This window comes from Poeciliopsis prolifica, unplaced genomic scaffold, assembly GCF_027474105.1.
Source record: "Poeciliopsis prolifica strain line A6 unplaced genomic scaffold, Auburn_PproV2 SCAFFOLD011, whole genome shotgun sequence".
NCBI classification, from domain to species: Eukaryota; Metazoa; Chordata; class Actinopteri; order Cyprinodontiformes; family Poeciliidae; genus Poeciliopsis; species Poeciliopsis prolifica.
Genome location: NW_026562386.1, coordinates 10,363,786 through 10,382,376, shown reverse-complemented (window position 1 = coordinate 10,382,376; position 18,591 = coordinate 10,363,786). Strand labels below are relative to the sequence as shown.

The 18,591-nt window shown below is 37.7% G+C and overlaps 1 long non-coding RNA gene across 2 annotated transcripts in view; it reads left to right on the top strand.

Moving 5' to 3' along the window:
• LOC129363982 (uncharacterized) overlaps positions 1-18,591 on the top strand; it is an 89,561-nt gene that overhangs the window by 55,082 nt on the left and 15,888 nt on the right. The gene's annotated exons all lie outside the window — the stretch shown is intronic.

The window sequence follows — 18,591 nt, the reverse complement described above, 5'->3', positions numbered from 1 at the left end:
TGGGTGCTGGCGTCTTGCAGAGTAGGTGGGTATGACATGAAAGGCCAGCTCCTTTTTGGCCGCAAAGGCAGACACCCAAGATGGCCATCGAAGTCTCCAGACCCCATGCAGTCTTCCCCCATTACACCTCAGCTGCACTGATGATGACAGGTCGTGGCGGTGAAGCTATCCTCATGCTGCCCGTCACATCACCGCCACTTTCATCCCCTTGCTCACTTCAAAAGTGACATCTGTCATCACTAAGGAGCTTGGAAGCCCTGTGTTCCTGCAATGCACTGCTTTGATGGTGATTTGGCCCCAGGCATTTGTCATACATAACTTAGGTGGAGAACAATGTGAAATAAGACTTGGATTTTAAACTTAAAAAAAAGAGGTAAGTATAATACAGCTGGGTAAAATCAAAATCGCTCTTACCACTGGAGGGAGCGTATCAAAGTGTAGTGTGAGCTAGAAGAAGTATCATTTGTTGCTTATATCACAGTCTTGTCAGGTTTCTTCTTGTTCGCCTGGTTACTGTCCCCATCCACAGAGAGAAGCAGTTGGGTGATGGCAGCCTATGAGTCTGGTGGTACAGCAATACCATTCAGAGAACCTCCTGATTATTGGCTTTCGGTCTGAACCCACAACTTTGAGTGTAACACACGACCTCAGTCAACAACAATAATAACAACAAGCTTGGCAACAGGCTATGAGGTATGGGCTGCACTCACACATACTACAAGCATCGGCTCCAATTAGTTTTCTCTGGATAAATTAGTTGAGAATTGCATGTCTATGGAGTAACTTCTATAACGGGTATATTGTGTCCTAAAGAAGGCACTTTGCGTAGGTTGGTGTGTTTGTCAAAAGTTAAAAACATTTTGGGATGATGATCTGTTCAGAATATTGTGAATGTGTAGGTGTTTGATGTAATACAGTTTTTCTCAGAAAATGGTGCAAGTAGTACTGGTGGTACTTAGGAATTCTTTAGCAGTATACAAATAAATATTTAGTAGATGCCAAACATTTGCAATGTAAACACAAATTATTAGCAATGTTTTACAAAAAAATTTTGACCTGCATAACTTTCTTTTTAATTTTGTTTTTTAATAGACCAACAGACTTGGCAAGATACGAAACTGTGCAACAGCTTATAGAGGAATTATGAGTCTAAATTAACTTTAGAGCTTTTTGTGATTATTTATAAGACTTTCAAATCCTTCTGCTCTTACTGTAATTTTTACACTCTTTCACAGTCTGTGTTGACATCTCTTCATTTTGGGCTCCGTCTTCCACTACTTTCTTCCTCTCTTTAGGGTTAACTAGTGGTTCAGCCATCCTTCGTTCTTACATCTCTGTAACTGACAGGCATGTCTTCCAGATGGCCGCCAGATTGTCAAGTATCTTGTCAGCTGACATTAAGTTTTTTTGATTGATACACAATTTAAAGTGCCTTCATGTTCTCCTTCTCAAAAATATATGTATCCAATTAGTCCTATTGGTCATGTGAATTCACAGACCTACTTTTTATTTTTACTTTTTATTTCCTGACTTTTTTTTTTTTTTTGCTTATTAAACACACTGTTGATCGAGATCTCAGATTTGTACAACACATAAAACCTGGGGAACAGTCTACGCTTCTTTTTCTGTTGTTTGACATTCATATGTCTAAATTTTGCTTAGTATTGCATGAGAGCATGCACCAAGCCACAAAAAGTTTGATAAAGCCAAGGTCACACCTCAGGCTTATTCTCAAGCACTTGTTTAACTTTGTAAATCTGGTTGAGCTCTTTGGCTACATCTTTTTAAACAAGTTAAACCACCACAAGTATGTCATTTCTCCCTCAGCCTAAACACAGCTACTTGTAAGTTTATTCTAGATGAAAACTTTAAGCCACCCATGTGCAAAATCAACCTTAATATAAGAGAAACCAGAGTGTTTTTTTCTTTCTCTACATGAACAAAATGTTTAAAATATAAACATTTCTGTTTGACTTCAGACAGTGGAAATAAACAAAGCAGACAGTGTGCCCCAGCAAAGCCATCTTTAAATTTAATATAACAACTTAATGAAGTGGATTGTTTGAACATAATTGCAATAGGAGTTTATCTAACTTTGCTAACTCCCTGGATAAGTCAGTTACACATTCAACATTTTTAAATGTGTTACCACTACAGCAAACTTATACCATATGACTTTCAAAAGCATGCATTCATCTTGAATTTTGTGACATTGTCACAAATATTTCAGTATGTTATTGTAATAGGACGACACAAAGAACTGCATAATATTGTTAATTTCTCAAAGTTTGGTACACGTATGTACTCAACCCTCTTTACTTCAAGAACCCTAAGTAAAATCCAGCTCAAAAGATTTTCTAATAGTTACTGGCTTGATTAAGAGAGCCCATCTGTGTTAGTTTAATCGCACCACTTTTTTGCAAAAGAAGTAGTGGCAAGAAACACACCAGGCACATTAACGCTGGGTTTGTGAAATAATTTAAGGCAGGTTTAAGTTATAAAAAAAATATCTTTAGCTTTGAACACTCTTAAATCTACATAAAAAGTGTAGAAACCTTCAAAGTAACTCCACTAAAATTGTATTTCTGGCAGACAGCACAATAATCAGAGAAGTAGCCACAGTATTATTAAAGAAGTTTCAAACATATCAGGTACCAATAAGAACTACTTATGTAAATTACAAACCTATCATTTATAAAAGACTGATGAAAAGAAATTCATAAAAAACATGTAAGGACTTCTCTGGTCTGATGTCAAAATCAACCTTTTTATGTTTTATTGTGTTACTGTCTTATTTGGATTACTTGTTGTGGAAAATTGTGGAGCATGGTGGTAACATGTTTTTTGGGGGGGAATTTACGTAAAGGTAAACCAACACTTGCATACACTGGCTTTTATGTTAAAGAAAGTGCAGTATAAATTGTTTACAATGTCATAAATGTTTTACTGATTGTGATGTTGTAGATAAAAGTAAGCCAGGAACAATTACTGATGTCTACTAATGCTGTGTTTCTGCGATGCCCGATGTCAAACCTTGGATCTGAGAATGGCGTCCAAACCAACTTAGAAATATTCATTTTCTAGGTAAGAAAACCAATTGTATCTCCAAATTGATCAGCTGAGAAATGCTATTTGGTTATTCCTGCAACACAAGGTAAAATATTGTACTTCCCTGAATATTGTGCAAATATTGCAAACTTGTTTGGTATCTGCGTTAGTATGGCACTTTGTGTGAAAGATATCATGAGATACAAACCATCAGAAGTGTGCATCCAGAAATTCACAATTCTTCACATTTTCCACATCTTATGCTACTGCCTTATTTTAAACCGTTTTAATTTAGTGAATACTAACATGCTACTTATGATACTATTTACAACCTTTGTCTTGAAGGACTAAACTGAGCTGTTTTCACTGATTATCTTTGAGATGCTTTACAGGGAAAATGATGTTCACCTGTGGTAATGCACACATCTGACTATAAGATCCTGTAGTTGACAGTGCATACCAGAGTCCAAACACCACAAAATCAAAGAAAATATATGAAGACCTTTTTGTCTTGTCTTCAAAAGCATTGTCTTGTCTTGAGATAGTAGGAGCAAATACAGAAAAAATAGGTCTAAATGGCACAAAATACAGGACAACCTTAACCCATGACCTCCAAAAAGTAATGGGTTGAGGCCAAAAAGATTTACCTTTCAGGAGATAAACCCAAAAAATAGAAGGCTTGGATCAAACCATAGTGATAAGTGTGAATGACCTACTCAAAGTCCACAACTGAATCCTTTTGAGAATAAATGCAATCGATAGTCTATGACAAGACTCAATTCCACTCTTCATAGATCACCACTTGTCATTTTTCCCTCCACTTCATAATATGTTTTGTATTGGTCAACCACATACATAAAATAAAATATCTCTGAGCATGAGGTTGTATCATGGGAGAAAGCATAAATAGTTTTGCAATGTGTGGTTTTCAGAAGAAAGAAATGGTGAGTCTTGTCTCTGTATCTGTACTATCATAGCAATAAGTGAATATGGCTTTGTGTGCTTGTCATTCTCCAGGGTACATCGCAATTGTCACATTAGATTCATTTGTGCATGTTCATAGAATCCAACCCTCCTTCTTCCTGCACAGACGTGTTATCAACAGAGTACTGTGCTGTGGTTCAAGTCGACCACAGCATGCATAAATAATCACTTATCTTAGGAGCAACATGTTAATCAATGATAGAAACACCAAAAAACATTCTTTTCCACTAATCATGATCATGGTTTGATCTACCCAGAGCTTTAATCATGTCTTATGTGGACAGTGTTCTTCCTACAGTTGAGCAGGTGAATACTAGCATTGTTGTAGGTGAATACCAGCCCTCTTATCTGCAGACAAGTTTACACTGATTGTTTCATGTATCTAGGCCTGGGCTCCTGATGCTTGCAATGCTTTTGAACCTGGCCTTTTGTGTCCTCCAACACAGCTTTTGTTCTAGATGAAACAGACTATGTATGGTCAGCACTGGGCTTCTGTACAACGAAGTGTCAGCTTCACTTCACACACACACACGCGGATGCATTTGTGAAGATGAAGGCAGAAAGCAATACACAAACATCTCAGACATATTGTGGGCACTTTGGACTGGAGATTCAAACTTGTGTTCAACAACGTATAAACCCATGTGCACACTTATTTATAGTGTTCATGTGTTTGTGCATGCAGGAGTGGAAAAGGGCATCTGTTTTTTCTCAACAGTACAACATCCTACAATCTCAATTACAAGAGGGACTTGAGGATTAAAGTTTCATCTTACTGTAACACTGTGGCCTCTCGTGGGCACATCAGAGCACAGCTGATATCTTTTTAACTACACCACCATGTTTGCACTGTTGGAGGAAATGAGTTTACTTTTATTTAAAAAAGAAGTTGAAATTAGAGAGCAACTGCTGGATATAAATTTAGCTGTCCACACAAACAACAAGGCTCATATGTAATGCTGTTACCAAACCCTCTGCTTGCAGCCATAGACAAAGGAGACTACATTCTGTTTTACATTTTGTCTATTTCACTTTCTCATCCATGACTCAAGAGCGGAGCAATAGCAGACTGGGTTTTTGCCATGTGTATATATTGGAAGCCAAGACATCTTCACAACAAAAAGGTTTATAGGATAACAAGGGCAGTACAAAATTGACGAAAGGGCAACACATTAATTGGACTGGTAGGCTGAAAAGAGACACACAGCAACGGCTAAGGAGCTGCGGGAATATTTAATTGTTGTTTGTTCTGTCTTTGACAAAAATCTTCACCAATATTTTTTATGCCTGAACTAAGATGTCTGGTTGAATGGAACCTCGAACAGACCAATAAAAAGAACAGTGCCAAATATCAGAATTCTGCTTGGGAGCTTCAGATAAAGATGAAATGCAGTTTTCAGATAAATTATACCTCCACATCAACAAATAAATTTTCCCAGCAAAAAAAACAAAACAAAACAAAAAAATATTTACCAGGTAAAATTGAAAGAAAATCTGTGGCATCACCATAAAGGAGCTGTAGATAAGAGATATTGTTTTGATTAGGTTGATTAAGGTAAGGTAGTCTGCAAATGTTACCAAGAGCAAGATGTAAGATGTTGACAGACTTCTCCCATGGAACATGCTGTTTTCTATTAAAAAAGGTTTTCAAGAAAGCTTTAGAGTAAGAGTATTTCAGTACTTAAACTATTTTCCCCATAGTATAAAAATGTTCCGTCAGCTAAATTGGAGGGCTATATGTCCCATTTATGTCCATAGAAAATGGATGTTTTATCACAGGTGTATAAACATTTGAGGTTCATTGTATACTTAAGTTATTACATTTAAGTTTACATTTACATTTATTTACATTTAAGTTTATATTTAAGTGCTTGTAAACAGATCCAGTGACTCCATCAATCTCAGACATTTAGTTTCAGGTATTTTAGAAATATGCTACTCAGTAAACTTCTTTAACTTTGCTTGGCTTTTTGTTTTGTTTAACACAAATTATCGAATAATGTCAAAATAGAAGAAATAACGAAAGCTCAAATGTGAAACAGCTGCAATGTGGGCCGTTGGCTGTTTTCTTTTGAGTGCTGACAGAATCTTGGTGCTCTTGTTCTGATTTGGATCTGACAAAAGCCAACACCAGAAGTTTTTGTGTTTGGATGTGTGAGACAAAAAGGAAAAGAAGGAACTTGCAAGAGTCTCTCTCAAACTCTAGTGGTGGTGCATAAAAAAATAAATGAGCATCATAATATCGAGGTCTCTCAATTTTTAAGCTGGTGTGATGAAGCGATTCTCGACTGATGTTTCCTGAAAGTGGCAACACATGTCCCTCTTACACGGCTGGTGCAGCCTTTGCGTCTACAGATGTGTCGCTTGATGTACCCGTCGAATGGCACACTGCCGCTTAATAAAATATCACTCTTGCTTTGACAGAGAGGCCTTAATTGAGTCCCTTGTCAGTTTTATCAAACTGTGTGTTATCATTCATTTGAAACTTTTTCCATCCTTTCTCCTTCAGTCTGTCTTGCTCTTACAGAATATGTAAGCAGTAAGAAGCCTCTGCAACTAAAAATTGAAGGAGGACGGAGTTCAGAAAATGCAATATAGTGAAAAACTCTATGGTTAAAAGGAAAATAAAAAAACATAAGTAAAAGTGAGAGGGAGGCCAAAGAAATACTGAAAGAGAGAAATCCAAGAGAGAGGGTGTTGAGAAAGAGTCTTCTGAGACTTTCTTTTCATTGGATTCATAATTCAGGTTCATGATTTTAATTTCCCTCTGTTCTTATCAAAGGGTGGTGGAGCAGCAGAGGCAAGGCTGGTAGTTTGCTGGATCAGTACATATAAGATGAGATGGAGCGCTCCGTCACAATGCCTGAACAACAGAAGCAAGATGGAAATGTGCAGACTATCCAGTCACTCACCCTGATTCCCACTTTGAAGATGCAAACCAAAGGCATGCACTGTTTACAAAACCTTATCTTTGACATTACCTCACTTATTCTTCAGAAACTTTGTGGAGTTTTTGCTTTCAAAGAGTTTTTAATCTCTAAGGAAGCTTGCTTGAACGTACATGCAAATATTACAAACGATAAATTGAACATTTTGTGTTGAATCTGAATTGATATCCATTGTCATAGCTCCACCCAAGTGCACAACGCACTGTGTGTAGGGCACCAAGTCTAATGTTGAGCATGACATTTGACATTCTGCTGACAGTATTTAAAATACAATTAGGATCTGAGAATGTATCGACTGGTTTTCAAACTACTTCATTACATTTCTGTCTCATCTACTGCATCTAAGAATGGCTTTAACTCTACTGATGACCAAAGCCTATGCTGATTGGACTCTAGATGTCAATGACTTTAAATACAATCATAAGTGTAGAAATCAATATTTTGGAGAAAATTAATTTCTGCCACCTGTTTCAGGAGTGTTTTTTTTGGTCCATATTGTATGAGCACAGCTGAGGATAGGAGGATTGATTGACCCATCTTAATCCAGATCAGTAGCTGCTGCAATGCATACATTTATATAGTCTATCCATCTTCTGCTTCATCCTACCATCACTTGGGGACAAACATCAAGAAACTTACATTCTTTCACTTGCGGTAGAGACTGACCTAACCTAAATGAATAATCTATCTTATTCTCTTAAAGAACCAAGACTTTAGACTTTGAGGGCCTCCCTACCGGCAGCTTTTACATTTGGCTGTTTTCCACTCCAGTGCATTGTGAAGGTTATGGTTTAAAAATGGTAACAGAGCCACTTCTTCTGCAAAAAGCAGATAAGATCTTGAGGTCCGCAAACCAGGAATCCTCTTCTCTGCAACACAACCACTAGCATTTTCCATATTCTTAACATACTTATGAACTAGACAACTTAACTCTTCCATGACCCGGGCATTAGTCATTTTGCTATTTCAGAATCAGAGGTTTGGCAGCCAATCTGAGTTTCTTTTGCATTAGTGTTGAACAATACACAAACATTAAATATTTCACTTTTTTCCTCTGTTAATGCTGTGGTTCCCTTGTGATTTTCCATTTTCCAGCCCTTTTATTTTTCCCTCCTCAATCTTTCCCTGATATGAGTGTCTGCAGGGGCATTTTTTTATGACGGAGGCTTCCTGGACTATTTTGGTATCAAAGCTTTGAGGCAGCAAGAGGCATGCTGTCTGAAGTTGACATGTAAGGAGAGGAGGGTCTACCTCTCATACTGGTTTATGTGGACAAGGTGGTGGGGGGCACACTCAGTTGCTCTTCCAAGAGTAATCTCTAATGGGGAGCCTCAAGTGCTCCTCTTGAAGCACTGACTACCCCTAGCCATTTGGTTGAGTCTTCTAGGGGAGTTGTGTTTTGGGGCCTGTTTGACAGTATATATAGTGCGTGAATCTGCATTTTTTGTAAATTCTTTATTTTTAAACAAGTAGAAATGAGATGTTTCTTTGACATGCTGGAAGAAAACATGATTTTCACACAAATGTGACAAATGTGTAATACCACACAAGAGAAACTTTTTATCTTTGCTTCTGCAAATGGCATAAATAAGTTACAGATTAGTTTTGTTTCAGAATCCCAAATCTCTTTGCACTTTCTGCTGACACATTTAACATAGTTTTTTGCTAATATTTTTCATCATCTGCTCTGTTTTACAACCTTATTGACAAAGAAAATAACACAAGATTAAATAATCTAAAAGTATTTTTTTAACTATTGGGTTAAGTGGTTCAAGATTCAATCCCAAGACCTTTTTGCTGCAAAGCAACAGCAGAAACTACTGTGTTATTATGCACTTATGAAACATTAAAATGCTAAGTATTATACTCAAAATTGCAAACTTTTAATGTAATGTATTAAATGTGTTAAGGTAGAAAAACTGTTATAGTTGTGAAATTTCAGCTACACCTGGTCTCCACATTTCTGCTTGTGAACTTATTTGCAGAACTATAACATGCTGAGTTTAAGTCTAAAGTCTTTGTCACCTTATAGTCATCAGTCTAAAATAAGCTTGAATTATTTTGGGAACAAAGGGTAAAACCTAAATCTGTCAAGTCTTTGAATTTGTGTTGTTATTCATTTTTTTAAACTGGCTGAATGTTGTATTTTGACATACAAATCTTGCTTGGAGCTTTGAAGTAATTTTAACCAGCTTTGGTCCTTTAGGTTTCCGTGGGCTGTTGTCCAGATGACCCTACTCTTTTTTATTTATTTTTTTCTCTCACTCTCTCTCTTTCTGCTGAGCAAGTCTATCTTACAGAGGATCCAACTGTGAATCTGTCTGACCTGGCTAGTCTGGCTTCCAACACTGTGTTTCCTGATTCATCTTCTGCCAAGCCCTTCAAGTTATTCATCTGGAAAGAATATGCATTCATCATTGTATTTTTAATCACACCAAATAGATAGACAAAGAAAATGCCTTAGGGAGACGGGGAGCAATCTACAATTCCCAGAGCTCAGATGGTATTCCTGCCTTGCATCACCAAACATTTCCCAAATTGACTTTGAATGAATTTATTTTTAATGTGAAGAGGAGGCTCTACCACAGAGAATAGAGTTGATGTATAAAAAATGGCTGAATGTGTTCATGAGCACACTGATGGCCACAAACCTTTATACGCTTTTGTGTATATAAAGGTTTGTTTATATATGTAGATATACTGTATCTACATATTTTTTTTTCTTTTTTTTTTCTTGGTACTCAGATATGAATTTCTATTTTTTCTTTCTCATAACTCCACTGAATAACAGCTAAAGGCTTGATTGCATAATCCTAGTTTGACACATCTCCGACCTCATGAAAGCCTGGTCGAATTGTTTGGCCTTGCCAACCCCTTCACAAATGAGCAGGTTCATCCCTTCATTCTTCTGTGTTCATTAATTAATTTATCAGCTTGTCTTGGTTCCAGCCTAATTGAGTCCCATTGCAGCTTTCTAAGTAGGACACAAACAGATTCGACAAATGAAATGGTATCCGGCCCCCTGTTCTTTGAGCAAAGCCCGGTCCTGGTACTACATGTGCAAGTTTAATAACTCATTTATTATGACGTCGGTTACTTCAGTGTAGCATGCTCATATTTTGTATGAGCTGAAAGATGGAGTCAATGTGGGAAGAAGGGGAGAAAAAAAGAGAAGCACTGGGAGGAAGGGGCTCCTCCTGTCATCTCATCACTGAATATACACAAGTTTGTGCATCTACATACACACTGCAAACAGATGTGGGCTCAGAGAAGGGATGGCTTTCTGTATCTTAATGCCATTACATTAAATTTTAAATAACGTTATGCAAATCAGAAATGACAGGAGATTATCTCCTTGGGACCTTGAAAGGGATTCGTCAGTTCTTATTCCAATAGCCCTGGAAAATAGCCCAGACGTCCTGAGTGGAGAAATATGGCAGGGCGTGACGAAGCCTGCCGCTGCTGAAAGATGGGACCGTGAGAAAAGGCCCCAAGTGCTGGCTATTAAAATCAATTTACCCAAAAAGTCAATGAAGAGAAATCCCTGAGTGGAGGCACCTCCTATAGGACAGCGTAGGGGTCCTGGAAGAGGAGCACAGGCGATGATAAAGGATGTGGTCAATGCATACCAAGGTGAGAGTTAAACAGAAGGACAAAGAAAACAAGTTGAATGGAGATCATTTTCCATTTTATTGCTATTTATGTGTTGTTTTTTGCAAAAAGTTAGCATCCCAATTTGTGACAACCACTGACTTTTGTATTTTAAATGTACTTTGTAAGAAATCAACATGAAGTGGTAGATATTGTAGTGGAAACAGATGTGTGTTATTTATTTTCCCCACCAAGCATAGGGAGTACATGGAAGATTTATTACATTTTTGCTGCATGGAGCTTTGGGTCTTTTGGAGTATGTTTTACCAGCTTTGAACAGTTGGAGGCTGATATTTTTGCCCATATGGGTTTAGGGTGCAATATGTTTCAATCTATTCTAAAGCAATAGTGTCTTGTCATATGAGCCAGCATAGTCAGCTCAACAATACCCATGGATGAAAAATATAAAATACTTTTTTTAAAATTAAGAATGAATGCTAGGTATGTAAGCCTAAGTGGTAATCTACATCTTGTCATATCTGTAATTGTGCCCTAGTTTTCAGTTTTCTGGTGATGGATTGATACGCCATCAAATTATAATCAAACTCTGCTTTAAATCTCTCGACAACATTATCACTGACCTGTCTGTTGTGTTTCTTGTTCTTTCTCATGCTGATTCTTCATAAAAAACTCATAGCTTTGTCAAATAGCAGTGACAGTAAAGTGCTCTGTTGCCCTTTTACCATGTAAAAATATGTGCTGACATATTGTAGGTGTATCATACTGAGAGATGTAATGGGCTTTTAGTGTTTATCACATGACACTCCTAGTTTCCTCCCACCCTTTCCCACTCTTACTACAGGCCAAGAGTGTGGTAACTTATGCGCAAAAAGCCAGTCTCAATATTGTGCTGGGGACATAGCCATCCATTACAGAGCAAACAATGTTTTGTCTGTCTCCAGTGCTTTGGGCCAACAATTAAAGACATCACGCCAGCGCAGAGGCACTTGAGGGGGGAGCGAGCAGACCTTATCAGAGCCATTCCATCAAATATTGATGAACCTAATTGAGGTTTTTAGGCTCTACAAAGCTTCCTGAGGAGGGTATCTGTTTTTATGGGAAAGCACAGCCCCGGTCTGCTGGAGCAGACGCCAAGAAGTGTGCAGTCTTGTGTGTAAATTGCATGTTATGTAGAGTAACTGCAGGCAATTGCATGTTATTGAGATGGAGGATGAAAGAAAAAAAAAAAAAATCTTGTAGCAATCAAATTCTTCTTCCACAGATGGAAAGTGTGTCAGAACCAAGGTCTGTAGACGCTGCATAATGCTACATCGCACATTGAAGTATATAGGAAACACTTTAAATTACGATTATGTTTGTTTCTTCTTTTTTATTATTATTTGATTTTTTTTTTCTGGTGGAGTCAATAAACAGAAACACCAGCTGCCATTTATGTTGGTGTCTGTGTGTGTTTTCTCTTTCTTTCAGTCATTTTGAGATGATTCAGGATTACATTTCAATCTTCTTTTGCCTGAAATATAAAACTTTACGGCTGCAGTTCTCATCCCTCTCTGTCTCCCACTGCTTCTCCCCCGTGACATCAGCCTGAGAATGACAGCTTTAATTTGCAGCAAAACAAGTGGAGAATATTGATTTCAAAAAGTGGTCTGTTTTTCCCATGGAAAAAAGAGAAAAAAAGCTGTCTGCAATGTGAAAACCTGTAGCCTTCAATTAAGTGGGGCTTGTAGGTGTGTGTGTTTTCATTTGGGCACTGTGTTCACTTGAAATGATACATTAAAGGCTGTGTTTTACTTCAATCAGACTATGAAAATATACACACAGACCTAAATATCTCTTACAAGGTTGGCGCACACACACTCCGTCACCTTACAGCACCAGACGGATGGTATTTAACTTAGAGCAAGAATCTTGTTCGGCACCAAAATGGGATAACACTTTTTTTTTTTTTTTTTCACTTCTGAAGATGACACACATCCTGGAATTCATGTCAGTTTATGTTTGGAGGTCTCCAGTCTCTCCTCTCCTCCCTTTCTTTCGAAAGCAGCCTTGCACAGACTGTTTTTTGTTTTTTTCCCTTAGCACAAAATATAATAATTCAAAGCTTTTCACATTGGCTCCATCCACATGGACTGTGGGACTGTTGTGTTGGTGTTTATTTCGACCCACAATAAACCTGCTCCAATTAATTTGATCATATGTGGCAAATAAGTCAGTCCCTGTGGTAAGGCTTATCCCCCTTAATGCAAGGCCTATTTGGGTTCTGATCTGGTGCTCAGGGCTGTGCAGAGTTTGGGTATGAATGTTGGGACTGACTCGAGCTGGTAGTTGTAACACCCCATCCCAGAGGCTTTGGAAGTCATCCTGCTAATACAGACATGAGTAAAGCTCTCTATCATCCCCCACAGAATGACACGGCACGGCTCCAAGACTTAACTCTTACAAAGAGCTTAAATATCTTAGATGTGTAATGCATAATGGAGGTGTGTTCTGTACTTTGGGGCACAGGGTATTCCCAGCACTATACCAGGCTTTAGTACAATAGCATGCTGGTTTCTTCATTAAACCAAACAGCACTCTAAGAGATGCTTGTGAATGAGTAGAAGCTAAAGGAGTGTTTTAATGAGAAAGTAGAGCAGATTAAGTCCACTTACATGACAAAAATATATATTTTTAGCAAAGCATAAAGATTAAATTATTTCTCTCGTCATCCTTATTTCTGCCTTTGTTTGATCAGCGTTTGCACATGTGTGTATACATTTTCCTCTGTCTTTGAATACAAGTTTGCTAAAAAGGAGGTTGAGGCTCCCCTAGTGGCTTCTCTGGAGAATTACCTCAGAGAGTTACAGCTTTGCTCGGCAGTAGACTAATGACAAGAAAAATAGCAAACACGTTACTTTTTTTCCCATTTTTTTTCCATATATCAGCAGATCCAACTGTGCATCTTCTATTTTTGTTTGCTCTCATATGTATGTGATAAGAAAAGCTTGTTTATGAAACATTGTGTAAAGTGCAAAAAGTCTGTTGGTATTTAGTGTTTGCAATTCTAAAACAATGTTTTCATCAGCTACTACTAAATAAAATAAAGGTTTTGAGGGAGGGCATTATTTATTGTCATATGCATGTTTTCTTTGCTTTGAGGATGTTTTTCCCTTTCACTATGTCTGTGATTCAAGCTAGTGTGCTTTGTAGAAGAAAAAGGAGGCAGAATATTATGTCAAATTTACTAAATACATTTAAGTATTAATCTATTTCTTTTACTTCTATTTTAGTTTAGAATTTTACAAAAATAAAAATGGAGAGAAATCCAACAACCTTCTTTTAAGGAAGCATTCAGTGATAAATGGGAGAGAGAAAAAAAATCTAAGAAAAAAAATCTGGCAAAAACAAAGTGAGATGAGCAGTTTTCTTCCTGAGGAGGAGACAGGTTGATTCTTTTTTCTACCTTCTGAAGGGCTCATAGAGGGTAAATCTAAAAAAATCATTTTTTTGTAAAAAAAACTTTGGAAACCATGTTCTGATTGCTCCCATGTTAAATTTATGAACTTCCTCATCCTAGTCTGTCTCATAAATCCTAACAAAGAACATTTAAATTTATGTTTGTTAGTTGAGAAAAGGGGTATTGATACTACACTTAGCCATTTCAGTGGAAGCAGATTCATTATACACAGTCATGAGAGATGCACTAACAAGAGATGTTAATTTGAAACTGATGATCAACTGGCTTTGTCTATGCGGTCTTGTTCTTCCTTGTTGCATTCTCATATTGCTGGGTGACTAATTGTTTCAGAAAGTGGTCAGGAGCCCAGGATATTTCAATTTCACTGGATTTAGGGAAGACTCGCAGGAGGTGTGTACATTTATGGCTTAATACAATCGCATTTGTCAGTATGATCCTTTTTAGGTGCAATCCAATTAAGCTGTGATTCTTTGATTTTATTATGCCCCAGCATTGCTGACAAAATGTTCACCGTTGCTTCAGTGCGGCTTTATTTAATGTACACAATTTAATTTTCCTAATGAGTTTCATGTCCTGATTTTTTTTAAACAGTCTTTGATTCCACTATCTGCTGTGGCAGGATTTAAATGAAAAAGAGCAACATAAGAATATCTGCTAGGTTCACAATTAAATAATCTATGCTAGATATGAATTAATGGGTGTGTTAGGGTGCTATTGCACTCTTTATATGTTTTTGGTAATTATCATATTTGATTGGGCAAATGCAAGATATTAATTGTTCTGACACTTGTCATCTGGTTTTGCTTCTGCTTCCAGCTCTGGCTTTTGATATAGTGCACCAGAAGTCTCTTTTGCACAAAAGAAGTGAGAAATGCTTTGTTCTCTGTTTGAGCTCTGAACATAACAATCTTTGTAGACTCATTTTCTGAAAGGAGGGAAACATGTTGGAAAACGAAAAGACATGTTTTCTCTTTGGCAAGTGGTTAGGTAATTGATTAAGCTGTTAAATACACATGCACAGGCACACACACTTGCTGGCACACCATGTTCTTATGCATTTCTGCACCAACACATGGATGTGTCAACCTGTTTCCATACCTGCTGGCTTCACACAGTGTCGCTGGAGCACCAGCAGAGTTCCTCCTTGTCTACTGCAGATTGTACTTGAGGAGCTCCTTTTTCTCTTGCTACTTCATCACTTCACATCCAACCCACTTTTTCAAGAGACAGATAAAACAAGGTATCAAATGAAAATCATGACGCTGTCTGTTTATTCTCTCATTGGGTCCCCTCATTCTGTTTCTTTACTTTTTCCTTCTCCTGAATTGTTTTTACTAATATGGTCATCTGTCCATTAACAGGGAGTGAGTCAGTCACCTGCCATTTGGCCCTCCTCCTCATATGACACACGGCAGAGCAGCACGGCTGTCAGCACCTCCCCCAAGCCTGGATCTGGTGACCAGATTATCTTCCTGCCGGCTTTAATTTCCCACATTCTCGTGTGCCACACTGACAACAGATCACCCACAAACAGGCATGAGACTAACCCAATGACCAACCCGCCCACTGTCTTCACATCATGCGTCAGAGATATGGTCATGTTGGACCTTAGTGACTCAACGATGTTGGTATTGTCATTTAAGTTTAAAGATTAATCTGTGGTCTTTCTTGAGTTACAGCATGCCCTGATACTGAGAGAGACTGTTGGTTATCCGGGAGAACACAGGTTCTGCTGAGGCTACAGCAAATACTGTCACTACCTTGGCAAACTGTCAGTTACAACAGAACCACCCACCACAACTTGCTCAGTTGACTTTTCTTGCTTTGTAATTCTGAGACTTTAAAACTTTAAAAATATTTAACAAATGTGGATGATGGCATAAGATCACAGATATTACAGTATACCAATGAGCTGTATGCCATCACCTTTAGGAACGATATCTCAGCTGATAATTTTTATAAAAAACTTAACTGTTAAAAGATGCTTTTGATTGAAACTTTACATAGGCTTTGATTAGAAAAGCAAGATACACAGAAAGCTATTTTCCTAATAAATGTGAAATGCACCAGTTGTTATTATTATAATTTCAAAGGAACACATTTGGATTGTCGAGGATATATGCTTTGTTTATCTTTAATAACAATCTTAAAATGAAGCACACAACTACTCATTTCCTTCAGTGTAAAACTATTATCACTATTGTCTTTGTCTTCAGATAAAAATGTAAAAGGAACAGCAGCTTTTTTGTTGGAATTTAAAGACAAGGTAAGATAGATAAGGTAATTTTAGCACTTTTTAAACAACAAGGAAGTTAAAATTGCTTTACATGAATTAGAAGTAAATACAAACAAAACCAAAATAAAGTCCATGAGTATTTGCATATTTCTACTGGTATGTTGATGTTTATTTCTGACAATGACATCACAGTCATTGTCAGACTGTCTTAGAGTTTGGAAGGCTTGGTACCTTACCGTATGACCTTTTGATCCCTCTACAGATTCTCTGTTACATGCTGTCAAAATCATTGTTGGATCAAAGCATTAGTTACTTTAAGTCAGGAGAAACATAGTGGTCAAATTAAGATTACTTATATCTAAATCTGCTACGGTATTGAATAATTTTGATCTTAACAAATCAAATGTGATCTATGAAAAATGTGCCTTGAGGGTTATTTCTTTGCTTTTCACTCAATAATCCCTGATTTCAAATTTTAAAAATAATTGTGCATATTTCTGTGGGTTAGAATGGTTTAGAATCAAGCCAAAAATAACTAGTCTTCAATTGAAATTCCAGTATCTGAAAGGAACTGGAAGTAAAAGAATTAAATGAATCAAACTATTGTCTACACTCTGGGTTCTGATAGAAACTTAAAGAAACAAAAATTGGGTGGCTAACTCATGGAGCTTGAACTAGATCACTCCTGGTGTGCAGTTTCCACAGACCTGTCTCAGCTGGTGGGGACATTTTACACACACACACCTTTTGTTCTAGCTTGTAGATCACCTTTTGGAATATCTTGGTAATACCCATCATGAATTTGGCACCAAGTAGGACACGAAGCATAAGACAACTGACCACATGTCCAAATAACTGAAAAACCATAAAAGAAAAAAATTCTTGGGAATTTTTATGATCAAACAAATACAGATATTGTAACTAAATTGTGAGAGAGTGATGATTACTGGCTTTTTCCCAACTGGGCTTTTTTTCAGGTTAGAACTAGAGTTTCAAAAGATTTGAAACTAGTTGATCAGCTTTTAGTCATTTATTTGTTTTTCCTGTCACAGTAATACTCAGTCATCTATGTTTGCCTGATCTTGAACTCATAAGAGTTCAATGGAAGTACTCAGGAATAAGGCTATTTACTTAATGTTCCATCAGCTGGCAGCTGTGCTAACCAGTGGAGAACTCTGGATACATGGCTGTGTGTCTGGCTGTGCCCTTCTTGTGGTTGGTAGCTTCTATTTGTGGAACATGTTTTTTTTTTTACTTCTTTGTGTTTTTCTGGCTGTCTCTATTTGTACCTTGTCTGAAGCCGGTTTGGCTCTCCAGTAGCAATTGTAGTGTCCCAAGTGTTGGTCCAGATGGTCCCTAACTGGGGAAGAAAACTATTTTCTTTCTCCTTAAATCACTAAAGACCTTCCTGTCTCAAACTCATTTTACCATTTGACACTGACTTTTATTTAAGGCATAGAGCAAAGTTGCAGAGGTGTCATAGCATTGAGCTTAGTTTCTAGTAGTGAGGAAAAGGATTTAGCTGAACATGATATGGTTTACAATATTTCACCTAAACGGTTCGGCAGACACAGTCAAAGAGGAATCGTCTGCTCTGATCAGCTGTGTTTTAGTACACATTCTCCCTGGTCGAAGACTGTTAGAACTTCTGCTTTAGGTACTCCTCACTTTAACGTGTAAAATGTTTCTGGTGAGGACCCCAGAGAAAGTCAAGTCCTATCAGCTCATCCTTCATTGCTTGGCTTCCCAATTGACAATTCTAAGAGACAGTTTGTACAGACAGATCAAATCCTTGACCTGCCCCTTTACTGTGACCTCTCCCGGTGGAGCGGAGTGCCGTAATCTGACCAGTGCACTCTTATACAGACACGGTCGGATTCCCTCTGTTGTGCCATTACCAGCTGAGTGTTATTACCCCTCGCTGCACAGGAAAATATGCCTTGATTCCCATCGACCCATCACAGAATCAATGCTTTTAAAAATCTTAGACACCTTTTACTTAAGAGCAAAAGCATGCATTTTATGTTTTGACATGGTGATATTGATTTGGGTGGCGCAGGGAGACAGTAGGAGTGTGGCGTAAAGGCGGTGTGTTAGTGGTGGGTGATGTGTGTTGACCTCTCGCTAACATTGGTTTCTCCCTCTCCTCCAATCTTTGCTTTGCACTCTTTGTCACTGCCAGTGTCTGGTAACACTGCCGTCCTTAATGGCTTTCCTTTGCTCCTTCTAGACCCCCTTCCCCTCTCTCAGCAACTGCTATACCCATCTTTTTTTTTTTTTTTTTTACATCCACTCTACCTTCCTGG